The sequence below is a fragment of the Heliangelus exortis genome, chromosome 5, assembly GCF_036169615.1.
Source record: "Heliangelus exortis chromosome 5, bHelExo1.hap1, whole genome shotgun sequence".
NCBI lineage: Eukaryota > Metazoa > Chordata > Aves > Apodiformes > Trochilidae > Heliangelus > Heliangelus exortis.
The window spans coordinates 1,162,681-1,176,343 of record NC_092426.1 but is presented as its reverse complement, the minus strand read 5'-3'; positions in this window follow the sequence as shown (position 1 = coordinate 1,176,343).

The following is a 13,663-nucleotide window of genomic DNA, read 5'->3' as shown; positions in this document are numbered from 1 at the left end:
TTTCTGTGTGGCCAAGGCCCCAAATCCCTCATCCTGCTCTGGGAATGGAGATAGCTGGGACTGGTGTTTGTAGAGGAGTTGGCAGAATCTGGCTTTGGGGATAACAGTGTTTAATTATTGTTTTCTGGAGGATTTCTGACTGCAATTCAGCTGTTGCCATGAGCTGCTGTCATCTAATGACCCCCATGGCAGCTCACAGCATGGTCACAGCTGAGTTTAGGGACATTCTGGAGAATGCAGCAGTGCTTGGGAACTTTTTGGGGACCAGCCCCACCACTGTGTTCCTCCTCCATTCTCCACTCCTCCCCTGAAAGGCTCCTTTGTCCCACCCACTGCTACCACTTCCTTTCCACCTTCCTTTCCTGAAGAATGGGAAAAATGAGGTTTGAAGCTCAAGAAAAAAGGAAGCTGAAGGCACTGAGACACTTTTGGAGTGGATGGAGGCTGGGAAATCTGTCTGGGAAACACTCCAGGCAATCTTTGGGAGGCTGACATGGGAAGGGTTGGCTGGAGCCCAGGGCAAGGGCCCTGGAGATGGGATCCAGGTTTGATAAGATGATGGATCCCTGAAGGGAAGGAAAGGGTTGGCCAGTGCTGGGGTCCTGGGATGGTACCTGGTGATGATCTGGCCCCAGGTGAGCACCAGCAGCACTGAGGAGCCAGAGGGGACTCCAGGTGAGCCAGAGGGGACAGCAGGATGAGACCAAATGCTGTCATCTTCTGCCCTGCTCCAGTCAGGATGTGTGGCTGGATGCTCAGGAGCTTCATCTGCAAGAGGTATTGGTACAAAGATTCCAAAGTTCCATAGAAACACCAGGAGAAATTTTATTTTGGTGAGGGAGCCCTGGCCCAGGCTGCCCAGAGAGGTTGTAGAGTCTCCTTCTCTGGAGCCTTTCCAACCCCCCCTGGATGTGTTCTGTGTGTCCTGCCCTGGGGGATCCTGCTGGGATCCAGCTCCATGGCTCCTTCCCAACCTCTCACTTTCTGGGATTCTGGGACATATATTATGTACCTAGCTGGCAAAGTAAATATAATAGATTTTTTTTTTAATTTAAGATGAATTAATTGAACAACTGATCTTCCTGCTGTTGCTGCTTCTCTACGCAGTGAAATTTAATTCCATTACTAAAAGCACATGTTCCATTTCCCTTTTTAAGTGGTATATTTATTTTTTCTAATAAACTTTAATTCTAATCCCTCAGGGAATGTGATCACGTTCAGATCCAGACTAAATTCTGCGTTTTGCTTTGAGTTGTAGACATTAGTCAGAATGTATTAGATTTATTGGTTCTTTTTGATTAACCTTAAAGTAGACAAGACTTCATAAGCAGCCATGTCTGGAAATATTTCTAATGTATGTTTAATGTATGTAAATCAGTTTTCTAGGCACACCTCCATGTGCTGACTGCATTGCTCAGGTTCCTTTTCATCTTGGTTACTTTAATCCAATAGAAAACTCGTGTCAATTCTAATTATTCCAGCTTTGGAAGAGCCTTCAGAGTCCCCTCCAACACACATTAGGCTCCACTTTGAAATCATTTGAAAAATGCAACTGAAGTTCTTCACCCTGCCCAGTTTCTGGATGTGCTCAGTTTTTTCTCAAGTCAGTGATGATGCTCATGAGCCCAAACCTCTGGGAACTCCAGGGTACATCCAGCAGACACCAGAGCTCAGAGAGATCCAAACTGTGACCTGACCTGTCCAGAAAATACTCTGAACTGCAGCTTTACTGGAGATGCTCTCTGGAGGCAGAAAAAAGCAGGTTTTTCTCCCCATTGCCCCTGGGTCAATAAATCCTGCTGCTTGGCAGGGCTGCCTTTTGCTCCCAAGATCCCTCTCTGTGCCTCCAGTTGGGAGGTGAATCCTTGCTGAGAAATTCCATCCAATGCCTCCATGCTTTTGCTCTCCTTTCCAAAGACACCTGGAGCAGCACCCTAAGGTATCCCCCATTTTCTTGCCCTTCCCTTGGGTGTATTCAGGACCAGAGTCCAGCAGAACTTTGTGGGTTTGGATGGGTAATTTTTCCTCTCTACAGTCAGCAGGTCTTGCCTGTTCCTTTTCACCTGGGCAGAAAGTATTTTAAATTCTTTCCAATTGCTCTATTTGGAAAAATTTGTTCAAATAGATTGGAATTGAGATCTGAGATTTTCATTTCACTGAAGAGAAAAGCCAAGGGGATCTCCTGCTGAAAACCCCACCTGGCTTCAACCTCCCAAACCTGTCCCAGGGAGATGCAGCTGTGGGAGATGCAGCCAGGGGCAGGGTGCTCGAGGAGTTTGCCACCCAACTTGGGTCATGTTCCTTCCATCTCAGGGGGATTTTTCACTGGTTTGATGATGCTGAAGTGCAGGACCCTTTCCCAAAAGGGGTCTGCAGAGATAAAATCTAGTTAGGGGTCTTCTAAGAGATGGGAGACCAAGGGAGGAGGTTGCTGGGAAATGCTGGGAAATAACAGTGAATTATTTCTTGGGCTGCATCAGTTCTGATTATTTTTCACGAAGTCAGTTTCCAGGTTTCCCAGCCAGGACCTTTAAGGAAATTTTCCCCATGCTCTTCTCTAGGCTTTGCTTAAAGTTCTTTAGGAGGTTTGGTGATAAATCATCAAAATAACCAGATTGTAATGAAGAGCTCAATGGCCACATCCTGGCAGGTATATGGCCCACGAATGGAAACAGTTTGGGTTTCCTGTGGGTAAATCAAGGTGGCTCTTTCTGGTGTGAAAACCTCCCCATTACTCAAAGGAAGAAGAATGAGAAGCATTCTCAGGGCCAGGAAGCCCCTCAGAGAGCCAAGCAGGCACAGCAGCTCATGAGAGAGCTGATGGATTTTTTGGGAAGCAGCCAGGCAGAGGAGCAACAATTATCTCAGAAACTGAAGAGCTGTTCTTCCTTTTCCATATTTGTCTCCTTTCCTGGGAATCAGTAAGAACTAATGGTCAACAAAAAGGAGAAAGCCTCCTTCAAACCCCCCCTGTGTCCTGAGATCTCAGGAGTCACCCCTGTGACTTCCCTCACCTGAGCACTGATCCCCTCCAGCTGGGCCAGATCCCAGCTGCAATCACTTGGCTTTAATTGAGGTGGAAAACCAAGGCAGCTTTTTTTAGGGAAGTGCCTGCAGTTTCAGGAGAGCTGAGCTGGGGGAAGATGGGGTTGTCTTTGGCTGATGGTTCAGTGGAAGTGGGGTAAGTTTTAATAAGAAATCTTGTAACTTGAAGCAGAAATTCCGAGTGCTCTAATTTGAAATCTTCTATGCCTGAGGTCTCCTGTTCTTCTGTTACCTCTGAATTCTGCATTATAAATTGGGATTAAGACACCTCTTCTAGAAAGGCATTTAGGCTGCAAGGTTTTAAGATGTTAAACCAGTTTTCTTAGCAGTTGATCTTTATGGTTAAAGTGTCTCACCAGTAAAATGCTGATTTCCTTAATTGCTTATTTTGTCAGATTCAGATGGGAATATTTTGCTCTGTTTCATTTCCTCTGTGTTAAAAAAAGTCTCTTTTGTTGCATGTTCTGGGTTCCCATATATGTAAATATTGGTATGTTTGGGGTTTCTTCTGTTTCAAGATGATTTCTGGGCAAACTAAACCATAGTTTGTCATTTTTAGGTGGCTTTGGTAGGGTGAAATTATTCTATCCCTGCAACACAAAGAGCCACTCAGTCATAAAAAAAATACATAGCAGAGCAGGGACAGAGTATCTGAGAGGGGGAATGATTGAGTAGCCATCAAATCCTAATGGAGATGGGGAGGATTTGGCCCTATCCAAGTCTGCCAGCCAAGTAGCTCAGTCTGCTTGCAAATGAAGCCCATACAGCTCTGAATGTCTGTATTATAAATGAGAAGAATTTGAATTATTTACAGTTCTGTCTTTAAGGAACCATTGACCAGTTAAATCTGGGGTCTTTTTCCTTGTCCTATAGCTCTGTGGTAGAAATTCTGGTGTGTCAGGGCAGAGGTGTCTCAGTACTAACCCAGATTGATGCTGTTGCACCTTGACTTTTTTGATGTAGCCAAACTGGCTAAGTGGAACCTGGCTGGGGTGGCTTCTGCCTCCAGGGGGCTGTGGGCATGTGCAGAATTGTGAAGCAAATCATTGCTGGCCTCCCAGACAAGGCTCTTGATCATCAGCCTACAGATAAATTCCTTTTCCTCTGTGTCCTGGCTAAAGAGCAGCAAAAATGTTGAAGGGCAAAGCTGCCTTTCCTACAAAAGCATCTTGTGAAATTCTGCCTAAAGCTGCTGGGCAGCCCCTGTCAGGTTTGGGTGGTATTAAAGAGCTGTAACTTCATATGCCCAGTGCACATCTGTGAGCCAAGCCCAAAGTGATAATCTGATTTATTGTTGAAGTGTCACTTCTGTATAAGAACTGTGCCTTGCCTGGTCTCAGATCCTGTGAGAAACTGGAGGAGATACAGAAAGAAAGGCACAAGGGTTAAGCTGAGGTGGGTGCAGAGTTGGGAGAGATCAGGTTCCAAATCCTGAGAGTTCTTGGGTGCTTTGTAAGGTAACACAGAAAGAGGAGGACAAAGGGCTGGAAAGTTAAAAACACCTGGTGCAAGTTTGGGACTTGAAAACCTTGTGTACCAGAGGAACCTTTCCCAAAGGCTGTGCCCATTTCAAACTGCAACTTCTGCACTGAATGAGCCCTTAAAATCCTTAAAACACAGGTTGGAGAGGTTTCTAACCTGGTTTTGTGGGCTGCAGCCTGGCCGGGGGAGCTGGAGAAGATCAGAGACCTGCAGTGCAAGTGTTTGCTCAGCATTTTCCTGCTCCCCATCAACACCCAGCACAGCCATGGGGACAAGAGCAGTGGGGAGGTGACCTGAGAAATAACTTGGAAGTGGTTCCGGGGGTGTTTCATAGAATAATTGGGGTTGTCAGGGCCCTCTGCAGGTCCCCAGCCCAACCCCCCTGCAGTATCAGGGACACCCTCACCTAGATCAGGTTGCTCAGAGCCTCCTCAAGCCTCACCTTGAATATCTCCAGGGATGAGACCTCAACCCCCTCCCTGGGCACCCTGGGCCATTGTGCCACTGCCCTCATGGGACACAACTTGTTCCTCACATCCAGCCTAAAGCTGCTCTTCTCTAATTTAAACCCATTTTCCCTCATCCTGTCCCTCCCCAGTCCCTCTCCATCCTTTCTGTAGCCCATCCAGGCACTGGAAAGTCACTTTTAGGTCTCCCTGGAACCTTCTCTTCTGAGTGTTTCTGCTGTAAGGACTTGGAGAAGCATATTTTGGATTTTTGTTTGAAATTCTGATGTGTGTGTTGGGCTCCATCCCCAAACAGAACCCACTGGGGACTCTCGTGGTGCTGAGAGCATTTCATGTCCCTTTTATGAAAGGGTTGGAATGGCAGGGTCAGTGCTTCCATTCTGCCCTAAGACACAAAAATCCCTGTTCCTTTGCAAACTCCTGTAATTGAATTAAATGCTTTGGGGTTTTCCCTTGGGGTCTGACAGTAAAATGTTTGTGGTAATTGCTCCCAGGTCTGCCAGGGAGGGTTTGTGCTGTGCTGGCAGGGTTGGGTTTGCTGCTGGGGAAAGGCTGAATTATTGGTGACACAGGGACCTCGTGCAGCCTCCCAGCTCCTGGCTGGCAGCTGAAGAACATCACTTTTCTGATCTGTCTTCCTCAGGTGAAGATGACCTAAAAACCAATTTGACTTGAAAGTAGTCATCTCCTCCTCTCCAAATTCTGAACATTGCATTGTCTCCTCCTGACTATATTCCATTTAGCAATCTGGGTAACTTGATTTAGGGTTTTTTAAAGCTTTAACTTGCACCTTGGCAAAGTTGGGTTTTTTTAATACTCTCAAAATAACCAATGGGAATAGCCTGCCCAGCACCAGCAGGCTTTAGTGCTTAAAAGACATCATAAATCATGTAAAATGGATTTTTTTTAAAAAAAACCAAGTGTGTCATTAAAGCACAGATTATGTTAAAACCAGGATCGGTTGGTGTCACTTTTTCCTGGAAGAGGCAGCTGACAGTATCCATTTTTCCTTCCAACTTCTCAGCTCTCACCCCTCCCTGTTGCCCACAGGATGCTGTGGACAACAGGATCATGTGTCCATGATCCCCTCAAAAAGGGGAAGTTCTACTGAGCTTAAAGCAGTGCAGGTCAAGAATTGGAGAGAGAGAGAGAGAAAGAGAGGAAAAGATAAAGCAACAGAAAAAAAGAGGAAAACCAGGAAAGATGAGAACTGTGCTCTGGTTTTGGGGTTTTTTTATTTGTTTGGTAGGTTGGTTAGGTTTTGGGTTTGGTTTGTGTTTTTTTTCAATTTATTTAAAAGCTTAACAACAGAAAGCAAGAAATAGCTTCGAGCATGTAACTGTCTATTAGCTACAAATTAAATAGCTTTTAATCTGTCTGTTGCTTCTGCTGCTTCACCCTTCCCAGCTGGCAGTGTTAATCTGAGCATCAAGGTAACCACAGGTTTTCTGGGAGCAGTGGAAGGAAGGAGCAGTACACAGAATTATCAAACTTTTGTGTTTCTGGGCTCAGATGCTGTGTCTGGTGGGAACAGCCCTGGGGCGTCCAGACCTTCAGAGGCAACAGCTCTGTTCTGACCACAGGGCACACAAAACCAGTAGCAAAGGGGAAATGAATTTTTCCATCACCTGTTGGCTTTTTTTTTTTTAATTTTTTTTAAATTTTTTTTTAACAAAACCACTCCCTCAGCAGGAGATCCCCCAAACTGAAAAGACACCAACTGCTCCATGAGCCCACAATGAGGGTTTCTCATGCCTAACAGGCTCTCCTCAGCACCTTGTAGTAGAAACTAACAAAATAATTCCCTGCCTGCTTTCCTTGGGCCATTTTATAGACTTCTGGCACTGTCCTTCCTTCCAAGCTGAGTTGAGGCTCTTTATTTCTGTTCATAGCTTATTTGGTCCCTGTGGCTTTCTTTATGCATTTTTGTCCCCTCCTTTTGACTTCATAGCTTGATAGAAATAGGCCTGAAATGAAGGAGTTTAAATGAGCCTGCAGGTAGAGGTGGTATTTTGGGAGCTGTTATTTTTGTCCTTTCAGAATTATGGCAATTTAGGCTTGATACCACAGAAATATTCAGCCAGTCTGTGCAGTGACCATGTGGACTGGCAGAGGTGACAGGTGACATCTTCACTGAGTGGCAAATTCCTGTCCCAACCCACAATGGTTCTGATCTCACAGGGCAGTTTTTTTTCATTATAGCAAGAAAAAAATGTTTCACTTTTCTTCCTGTTACCAATGCAAACTGATTCCTTCTCCCTGCTTCTTTCTGCCTCCCCAAGAATCAGGGATATTTCCATCATCCCAGCCTGGGGATCCAATCTGGCCACCATCACATGGGCTGAGAGACAAACATCAACCCAAACATCAGTCCCTGTGAAAAATATTCAGTTATAATTGAAACCAAGATGAGGAGGACTGAAAGAACATCCAGTACCAGTGTCCAACTCCATTCCTTTGAAATGTTCTTCTCATTGACTGTAGGCAGCAGAAAATTATTTAATTAAAGAGTGCCAAATATTGATTGCAGCTCCTGCTGCTTCTGGGCTGCTCCAGCAGCAAAAGGAGTTTCATGGAGGTGATTTGTGCTCAGCCCTGGGGAGGCCACAGCTCGAGTCCTGTGTCCAGTTCTGGGCCCCTCAGCTCAGGAAGGAGATTGAGGTGCTGGAGCAGGTCCAGAGAAGAGCAAGGAGGCTGGGAAGGGATCCAGCACAAGTCCTGTGAGGAAGGGCTGAGGGAGCTGGGGGTGTTGAGGCTGGAGAAGAGGAGGCTCAGGGGAGACCTCATCACTCTCTACAACTCCCTGAAAGGAGGTTGGAGCCAGGGGGGGGTTGGGCTCTGCTCCCAGGCAACTCTCAGCAAGAGGCACAAGAGGTCTCAAGTTGTGCCAGGGGAGGTTTAGGTTGGACATTAGAAAGAATTTCTTTCTGGAGAGGGTGATCAGCCATTGGAATGGGCTGCCCAGGGAAGGGGTGGATTCTCCATCCCTGGAGATATTTCAAAAGAGCCTGGATGTGGCACTCAGTGCCATGGGCTGGGAACCACGGGGGGAGTGGAGCAAGGGTTGGACTTGATGAGCTCTGAGGTCCCTTCCAACCCAGCCCATTCTGTGATTCTGTGATTCTGTGATGGGGAACTTGGAATGGTTGGGTTGGAAAGGATGATCAAGATGCTTCAAGGTGATCAAGATCCGGGCAGAGATGCCTCCCACCAGCCCAGGTTGTAGAAGGTTTTGTCCAACCTGACCTCCAACACTGCCAGGGAATCATCAACCATCCCCTTGGGCAACCTACTCCTGGGTCTGACCACCCACAGGATGAAGAATTTTTTTCCTAATGTCTAAGCTACACCTCAGCTTCAAGCCATTGCTGCTGGAATGGCAGCAAGCTCAAGGTTTGGTGTCAGTGCTGGGATTCCACCATTCCAGTCCCCTGGAATGCTTTCCTGCACTTTTCCAGGCAGGCTGAGCTGGAGGTGTTCAGCATTATTTCCTGGTTGCCTTTTCTGGCTCTGCTCCTGTACCTAGAGCAGCTTTTAACACATTTTCCAATTTACCAAATGACAGATTTAGTGAGGTGGGGAGAAGCCAATGGAAAGTAAAAAAGAATCTGAACTAACAGAGAAAAAAATCCCTCTGCCACCACTGCATCCTCTGCTTACAGCAGGGAACACACTGACCTCAGCAATCTGGCTTGTGGTCCCAGTAGACTAAAATTTATTTATTTTTTTTCCTTAATAGCCCCTGGGATGAGGTGTCTGGGATGGGGCTCACACATTGCAGTACCTTTTTTTTTTTTTTTTATCTCCACCCACTGATGTCAGCTTTAGGTTCCTGAAGTGGTATTCTAAAAGTGTTTTCCCTATGAAGCCAGGGTGAGGGAGTTGGGGTTGTTCAGCCTGCAGAGGAGGAGGTTTCAGGGAGACCTCCTGAAAGGGTCCATGGGCAGCTCTACCAGTCCAGGGTTTGGTTTTCTACCCCAGGGAGTGGATGAGATGCACCTGGTGAAAAAAAATCCCAAACACTTCGGTAGAAAGCCAGGGGAACTTGCTTCGTATTTCTTGCTGCTGGAAAACTGCAGCTAGACTTGAAAAAAAAACAAACAATCCTGCTTCAATTAAAACCAGACCCAATAAACTGAAAACAGGAGCAGCAAAATCCAAATAAACATTTGCAGTATTAATTAGAGCAGGAGTTTCTGGTAGCAACCAGTGGGGGGAAGCAGGGAATGAAGCACATTTGTTGTTGTTTTTTTTTTTCCCCTGTAATGCACTCTCAGAACAAAAAGCAATGCAAAATAATCATGCTCCAGCCTTGCCTCGTGTGTGCTGAACAGTGAAACATTTCAATCTGCAGCCCCAGCCCCCAGAATTAGCATTTAAAGCCATTCACTCTGGAACAGATAATCTGCAGCACGACCTTGCTTTCCCTGCTTGCAGAGAGCAGGCTGAGGGCCAGGTTCTTTTGTGCCATGTGCTGTTCCTTAACACACATAAATAATCCATATTCAGGAGGAAAAGAAAAGCTGTTAGCAAACACCCAGGCAGCAATCAGGGCCTGTGCATCATTTATTCCTCCTCTTTTGCTGCCAAATTAAAAAAAAAAAAAAAAAAAAAAAAAAAAAAAAAAGGGGGGGGGGGGGGGGGGGGATGGATTTGCTCCAGCGTTAATTACCTCAAGCATTCCAAAAAATTCTCTTTACAGATACTTGGACAATGCTAATTTGATGTATCTGCTTTTTCTGCCCTGTTTAATAACCTCCTGTTGCAGCCTCTTGTGACCTGGCTAAAAAGCTGACACAGGGTGAGCAAAGCTGCTGCTCCCATACCTGGGTGAGCTCTTTATTTGGGGGGAAGTTTATTTCAGTTGTCAAAGCAGAGTCTGTTGGCATGAGCCCAGCAGTGGGAATGTCAGCTGTTGTGTCATTTATAGGGTTATTAATAGGACTATGGTCACTGCTGGTATTAGTGTTAAATTAGCAGCAGTGTTATTATCAGGAATGGGTGAGGTTGGGAGGGAGCTGAGAGCTCCTCTCCTCCAAGCTCCTGCCATGCCCAGGGACACCTCTCATCCAGCCCAGGTTGCTCCAAGCCTCATCCAACCTGGCCTTGAACACCTCCAGGGAGGGGGCAGCCACAGCTTCTCTGGGCAATCTGTTCCAGAGGCTCAGCACCCTCCTCCTGAAGAACTTCTTCCTCAGCTCCAGCCTGAACCTCTTCTCCTGCACTTTCAATCCCTTTCCCCTTCTCCTATCCCTGGACACTGAGGAAAAGTCCCTCTGCAGCCTTCCTGGAGGTTCCCTTCAGGTACTGGAAGGCAGCTCTAAGGTCCCCCTGGAGTCTTCTCTTCTCCAGGCTGAACAATCCCAGCTCCTCAGCCTCTCCTCCTGCCAGAGCTGCTCCAGCCCCTGGATCAGCTTTGTGGCCTCCTCTGGACCTGTTTAACAGATCTGTGCCCTCCTCAGGACAGAGATTTTCATTGCAGTTATTTTTACAACTTGCATTTCTGCAGCTGTGGATGCTCTGCACAGCCAGGTGTGGAATGCTCTTCCCAGGAAACATTCCTGATCCAAGGAATGCACAACCTAAAAGGGAAAACAGAAAGCAGGAGAGGTGGAAGAGCCCAAATGCCACGTTCAGGGTGCCCATAGCACCATCTGTGTTCAGGGCAGCCATAAATCACTGCTGTATGGACCCCCTGGTGCTGGCATCTGGAGGTCCCAATGTTCCCAAAGTGTCACCACTCGGGACACCCCTGTCCCAGGCTGTTTGCTTGCTCCTGTCCATGTGAAGTCCAGGTAGCCAGGATATGTAATTCCTACAGGTGTAGAGTACAATGGGTCTGGAGCTCTGTTTCTGCCTTGCTTGAAATGGTTTTCTGTCAGCACATAATATTTGGGGCTTAAAAAAGCCCCAGACTGGAGGCCACTCTTGAGGGGTTTATTTTGGAGCGGAAGGCTGGTGGCTGCTGCATGATTTCACTTTCTCCAATTGAATTAACCCATTTTTAATCTGGCTCCCTACAGAAGGAACCCAGCCACCCCCAAACTCCTCCGTGTCTCCTTAATACATTTGAATTTTTTATTCATTTTTTTTTTCCTTTTTTTTGCCAAATTCCAGCAAATGTTTCCCTGTAGAGGCACCAGGCAGGTTTAAGTGCTGCTCCTGGGAATTTGTAGCCTTCTGGCTCCAATAACTGAGAAAGGGTCACTTTTTATTCCAGCCAATATGAGGTGTCCAGGAGTTCCCTTGAGGCCAAACACATCCATGACATCAGGCCCAACCTTGGCTGCTTTTGGTCTTCCCAGAATTCTTCTTCCTTGAGCACTCCCAAGGCATTCCCAGTCCCTGTGGAGCAGAGGAGTTGGCAGGAGGCCAACTGATGCCCAGGCAGACCCTGTTCCTTCCCCTGAGGCAGTTTGCCCATTTTTTTTTGGCTTGACTGATGGTCAGATTGGTGGCTTTTTTGCTTCTAGGGTGAGTTGAGTATTTCCCCAGCCCCTCGGTGCTGGCTGGACCCAGCTGAGCTCTTGTTGTGGTGGAAGGGACCTGGAGATGTGCTGGTGGGGCAGGACATGGGAAAGGTCTCTCTGCCCAGGCACCCCATGAGCCCACCCCAAGGAGTTGTCCTGGTTTGAGAAGATCAGGATAAAAATTATCTGGGGTTCTACTGACCTGGGAGCACCCAGCAGATGCCAAGCAATCACAGTGATGGGGAGCTGGAGCACTGGGACTGGGGGGAGGTGACCCAAATGGGCTCATGGGGCTCAGTGTTAAAGGGTTCCTCAGGGAGCCTTTTGCTGCCCTTCCTGGCTGGGCTGTGACCTGTTTGTCACTGCTCCCTCTGCTCCTGAATGTTAGCTCAGCAGAGAGGAGGATTTTTCATCAAGGCATCACCCTTCTGCCCAGGGACTGGCTCAGGGCAACCCATCTGCTCCCAGCTCCAGTTTGGGGCTTCCCTGCTCAGAAAGTCACTGAGGAGCATGGTTTCCATCATTCATTATCATTAAACCTATTCTAGGCTTGTAGTTTGGGGTTTTTTTGTTTGTTTTTTTTTTTTTTCTCCAACCCCTCGTTCCTCTTTTTGTCTTCCCCTGGGGCAGGGGGGGATATCAGAGCATCTGTCACCTGCTTCTTGGCTCCAGGGGTGACCTGTGCCTCTGGGCTCTCTGTAGCTGGGTGCAGAAGGGGTAAAATTGGCTACAGCTGAACCTGGTTGTGGGAATTGTACTTTGCATTCCAGGGACTGCAGGGAGAAATGGCACTGGGTGCTGTTCTGAAGATCCTATCCCCAACACCCTTACTCCTTCTGGCAGGAATTTCCTTTTCTCTGCCCTTTATTTTGTGTTTGGCTGGGGACAAACTCTGCAGGAGCAGAGGTCAGAGTGTTTCCCTCCTCACATCTTTTCCAGATTGGCTGCCAGCTCTTCCCCTCCTTTACTGCCAGACTTCCAACCTCTGGTGCTCAAGCATCAGTGTTTCTATCAGCCCACATCATTTCAGAATCTTTTTTCCTCCGTCTAGCTTCTGCCTGGGGACCAGCAGGAAAGTAGGTTTGCCTCATTTCTTTCCAACTAATGGGAAAAAAAATTGAATATCTGGATGTTAACATTTTCTGTTTGCCATAAAACTTGCCCATCAGTGTGTGGCAGTGGAACCAAAAGGCCCTGAACTTCAGAGAGAACTGGGGATCAAAATTATCCCAGAGCATCAGGGATGCTCTGCAGTCCCCAACATCCCAGGGTGCAGGAAAAGGCTCAGGTGCTGCAGCACAGCCAGGGGGAACAGGGGATTGGAAAGGAGCAAAAGAGGGGGAAGTGGGAGGGGAGGTGGCATCAAAACCCAGGGAGGGTCTCAGCTCCTCTGGGATCAAATAACCCAGGGCAGTTCCATGGGGTTGGGCTTATAAAGTCAGCGTGAGAGGGATTTTATGGGGGAAGGTGGAGAACGAGTAATGCATCTCATGGGGGGAAAAATAGAAAAATAGGAAAGAAAAAAAAAAAAAGAAAAAGGAAAAAAAAAATTGGAAGGGGAAAAAAAATAAAGGAAAGATTGTTATTTTGGAGTTTACTCTGAATTTCTATTAAATTCATTCCAGGATAAGAGCCCTCTGGAGTCAGCTGGAGCTGCTGGGTACTGGGATCAGTTTCTGGGTTGGAAAGGAGAGCTCTGGGAGCCAGAGGAATATTTGCAAGCAAAGCAAGGCTGGGTGAAAGGTAGAGCTGCTGAAGCTTTTGGGGGAGGTAGGAAAGCACACAGAGCACTCCAGTGTCAGATGTTCAGGAGGCTTTATTGCTGTCAAGATGTGGCAGTGAGCAGTTTATAAAAGGTTGGCTTTAAAAGCTGGATTTGTGTCTCACTGCAGGACCTGGAAGGGAGGGCTGGAGCAAAGCATTTCCCAGCTCTTCCTCTCAGGATTCAGATGACTCCTTCCCCTTGACTTGAATGCCACGTTCCTGAGTCTGAAAAATTATTAAATCACCTGCAAGTTTTCATTCCCTCCTCACATGGCCCCGTCACCTCCTGGAGAACCAGGTTCCACCTTCCTTTTGGGGGACAGAGTTGGATGCTCGGACTCTCCTTAGCCAGGGAAAAAAACAAACCTGGATTTGTCCTTGGAAAAAAATCCAAAACACCCCTTTTTTTTGCTTGGGGAGAAACCAAACAAACCA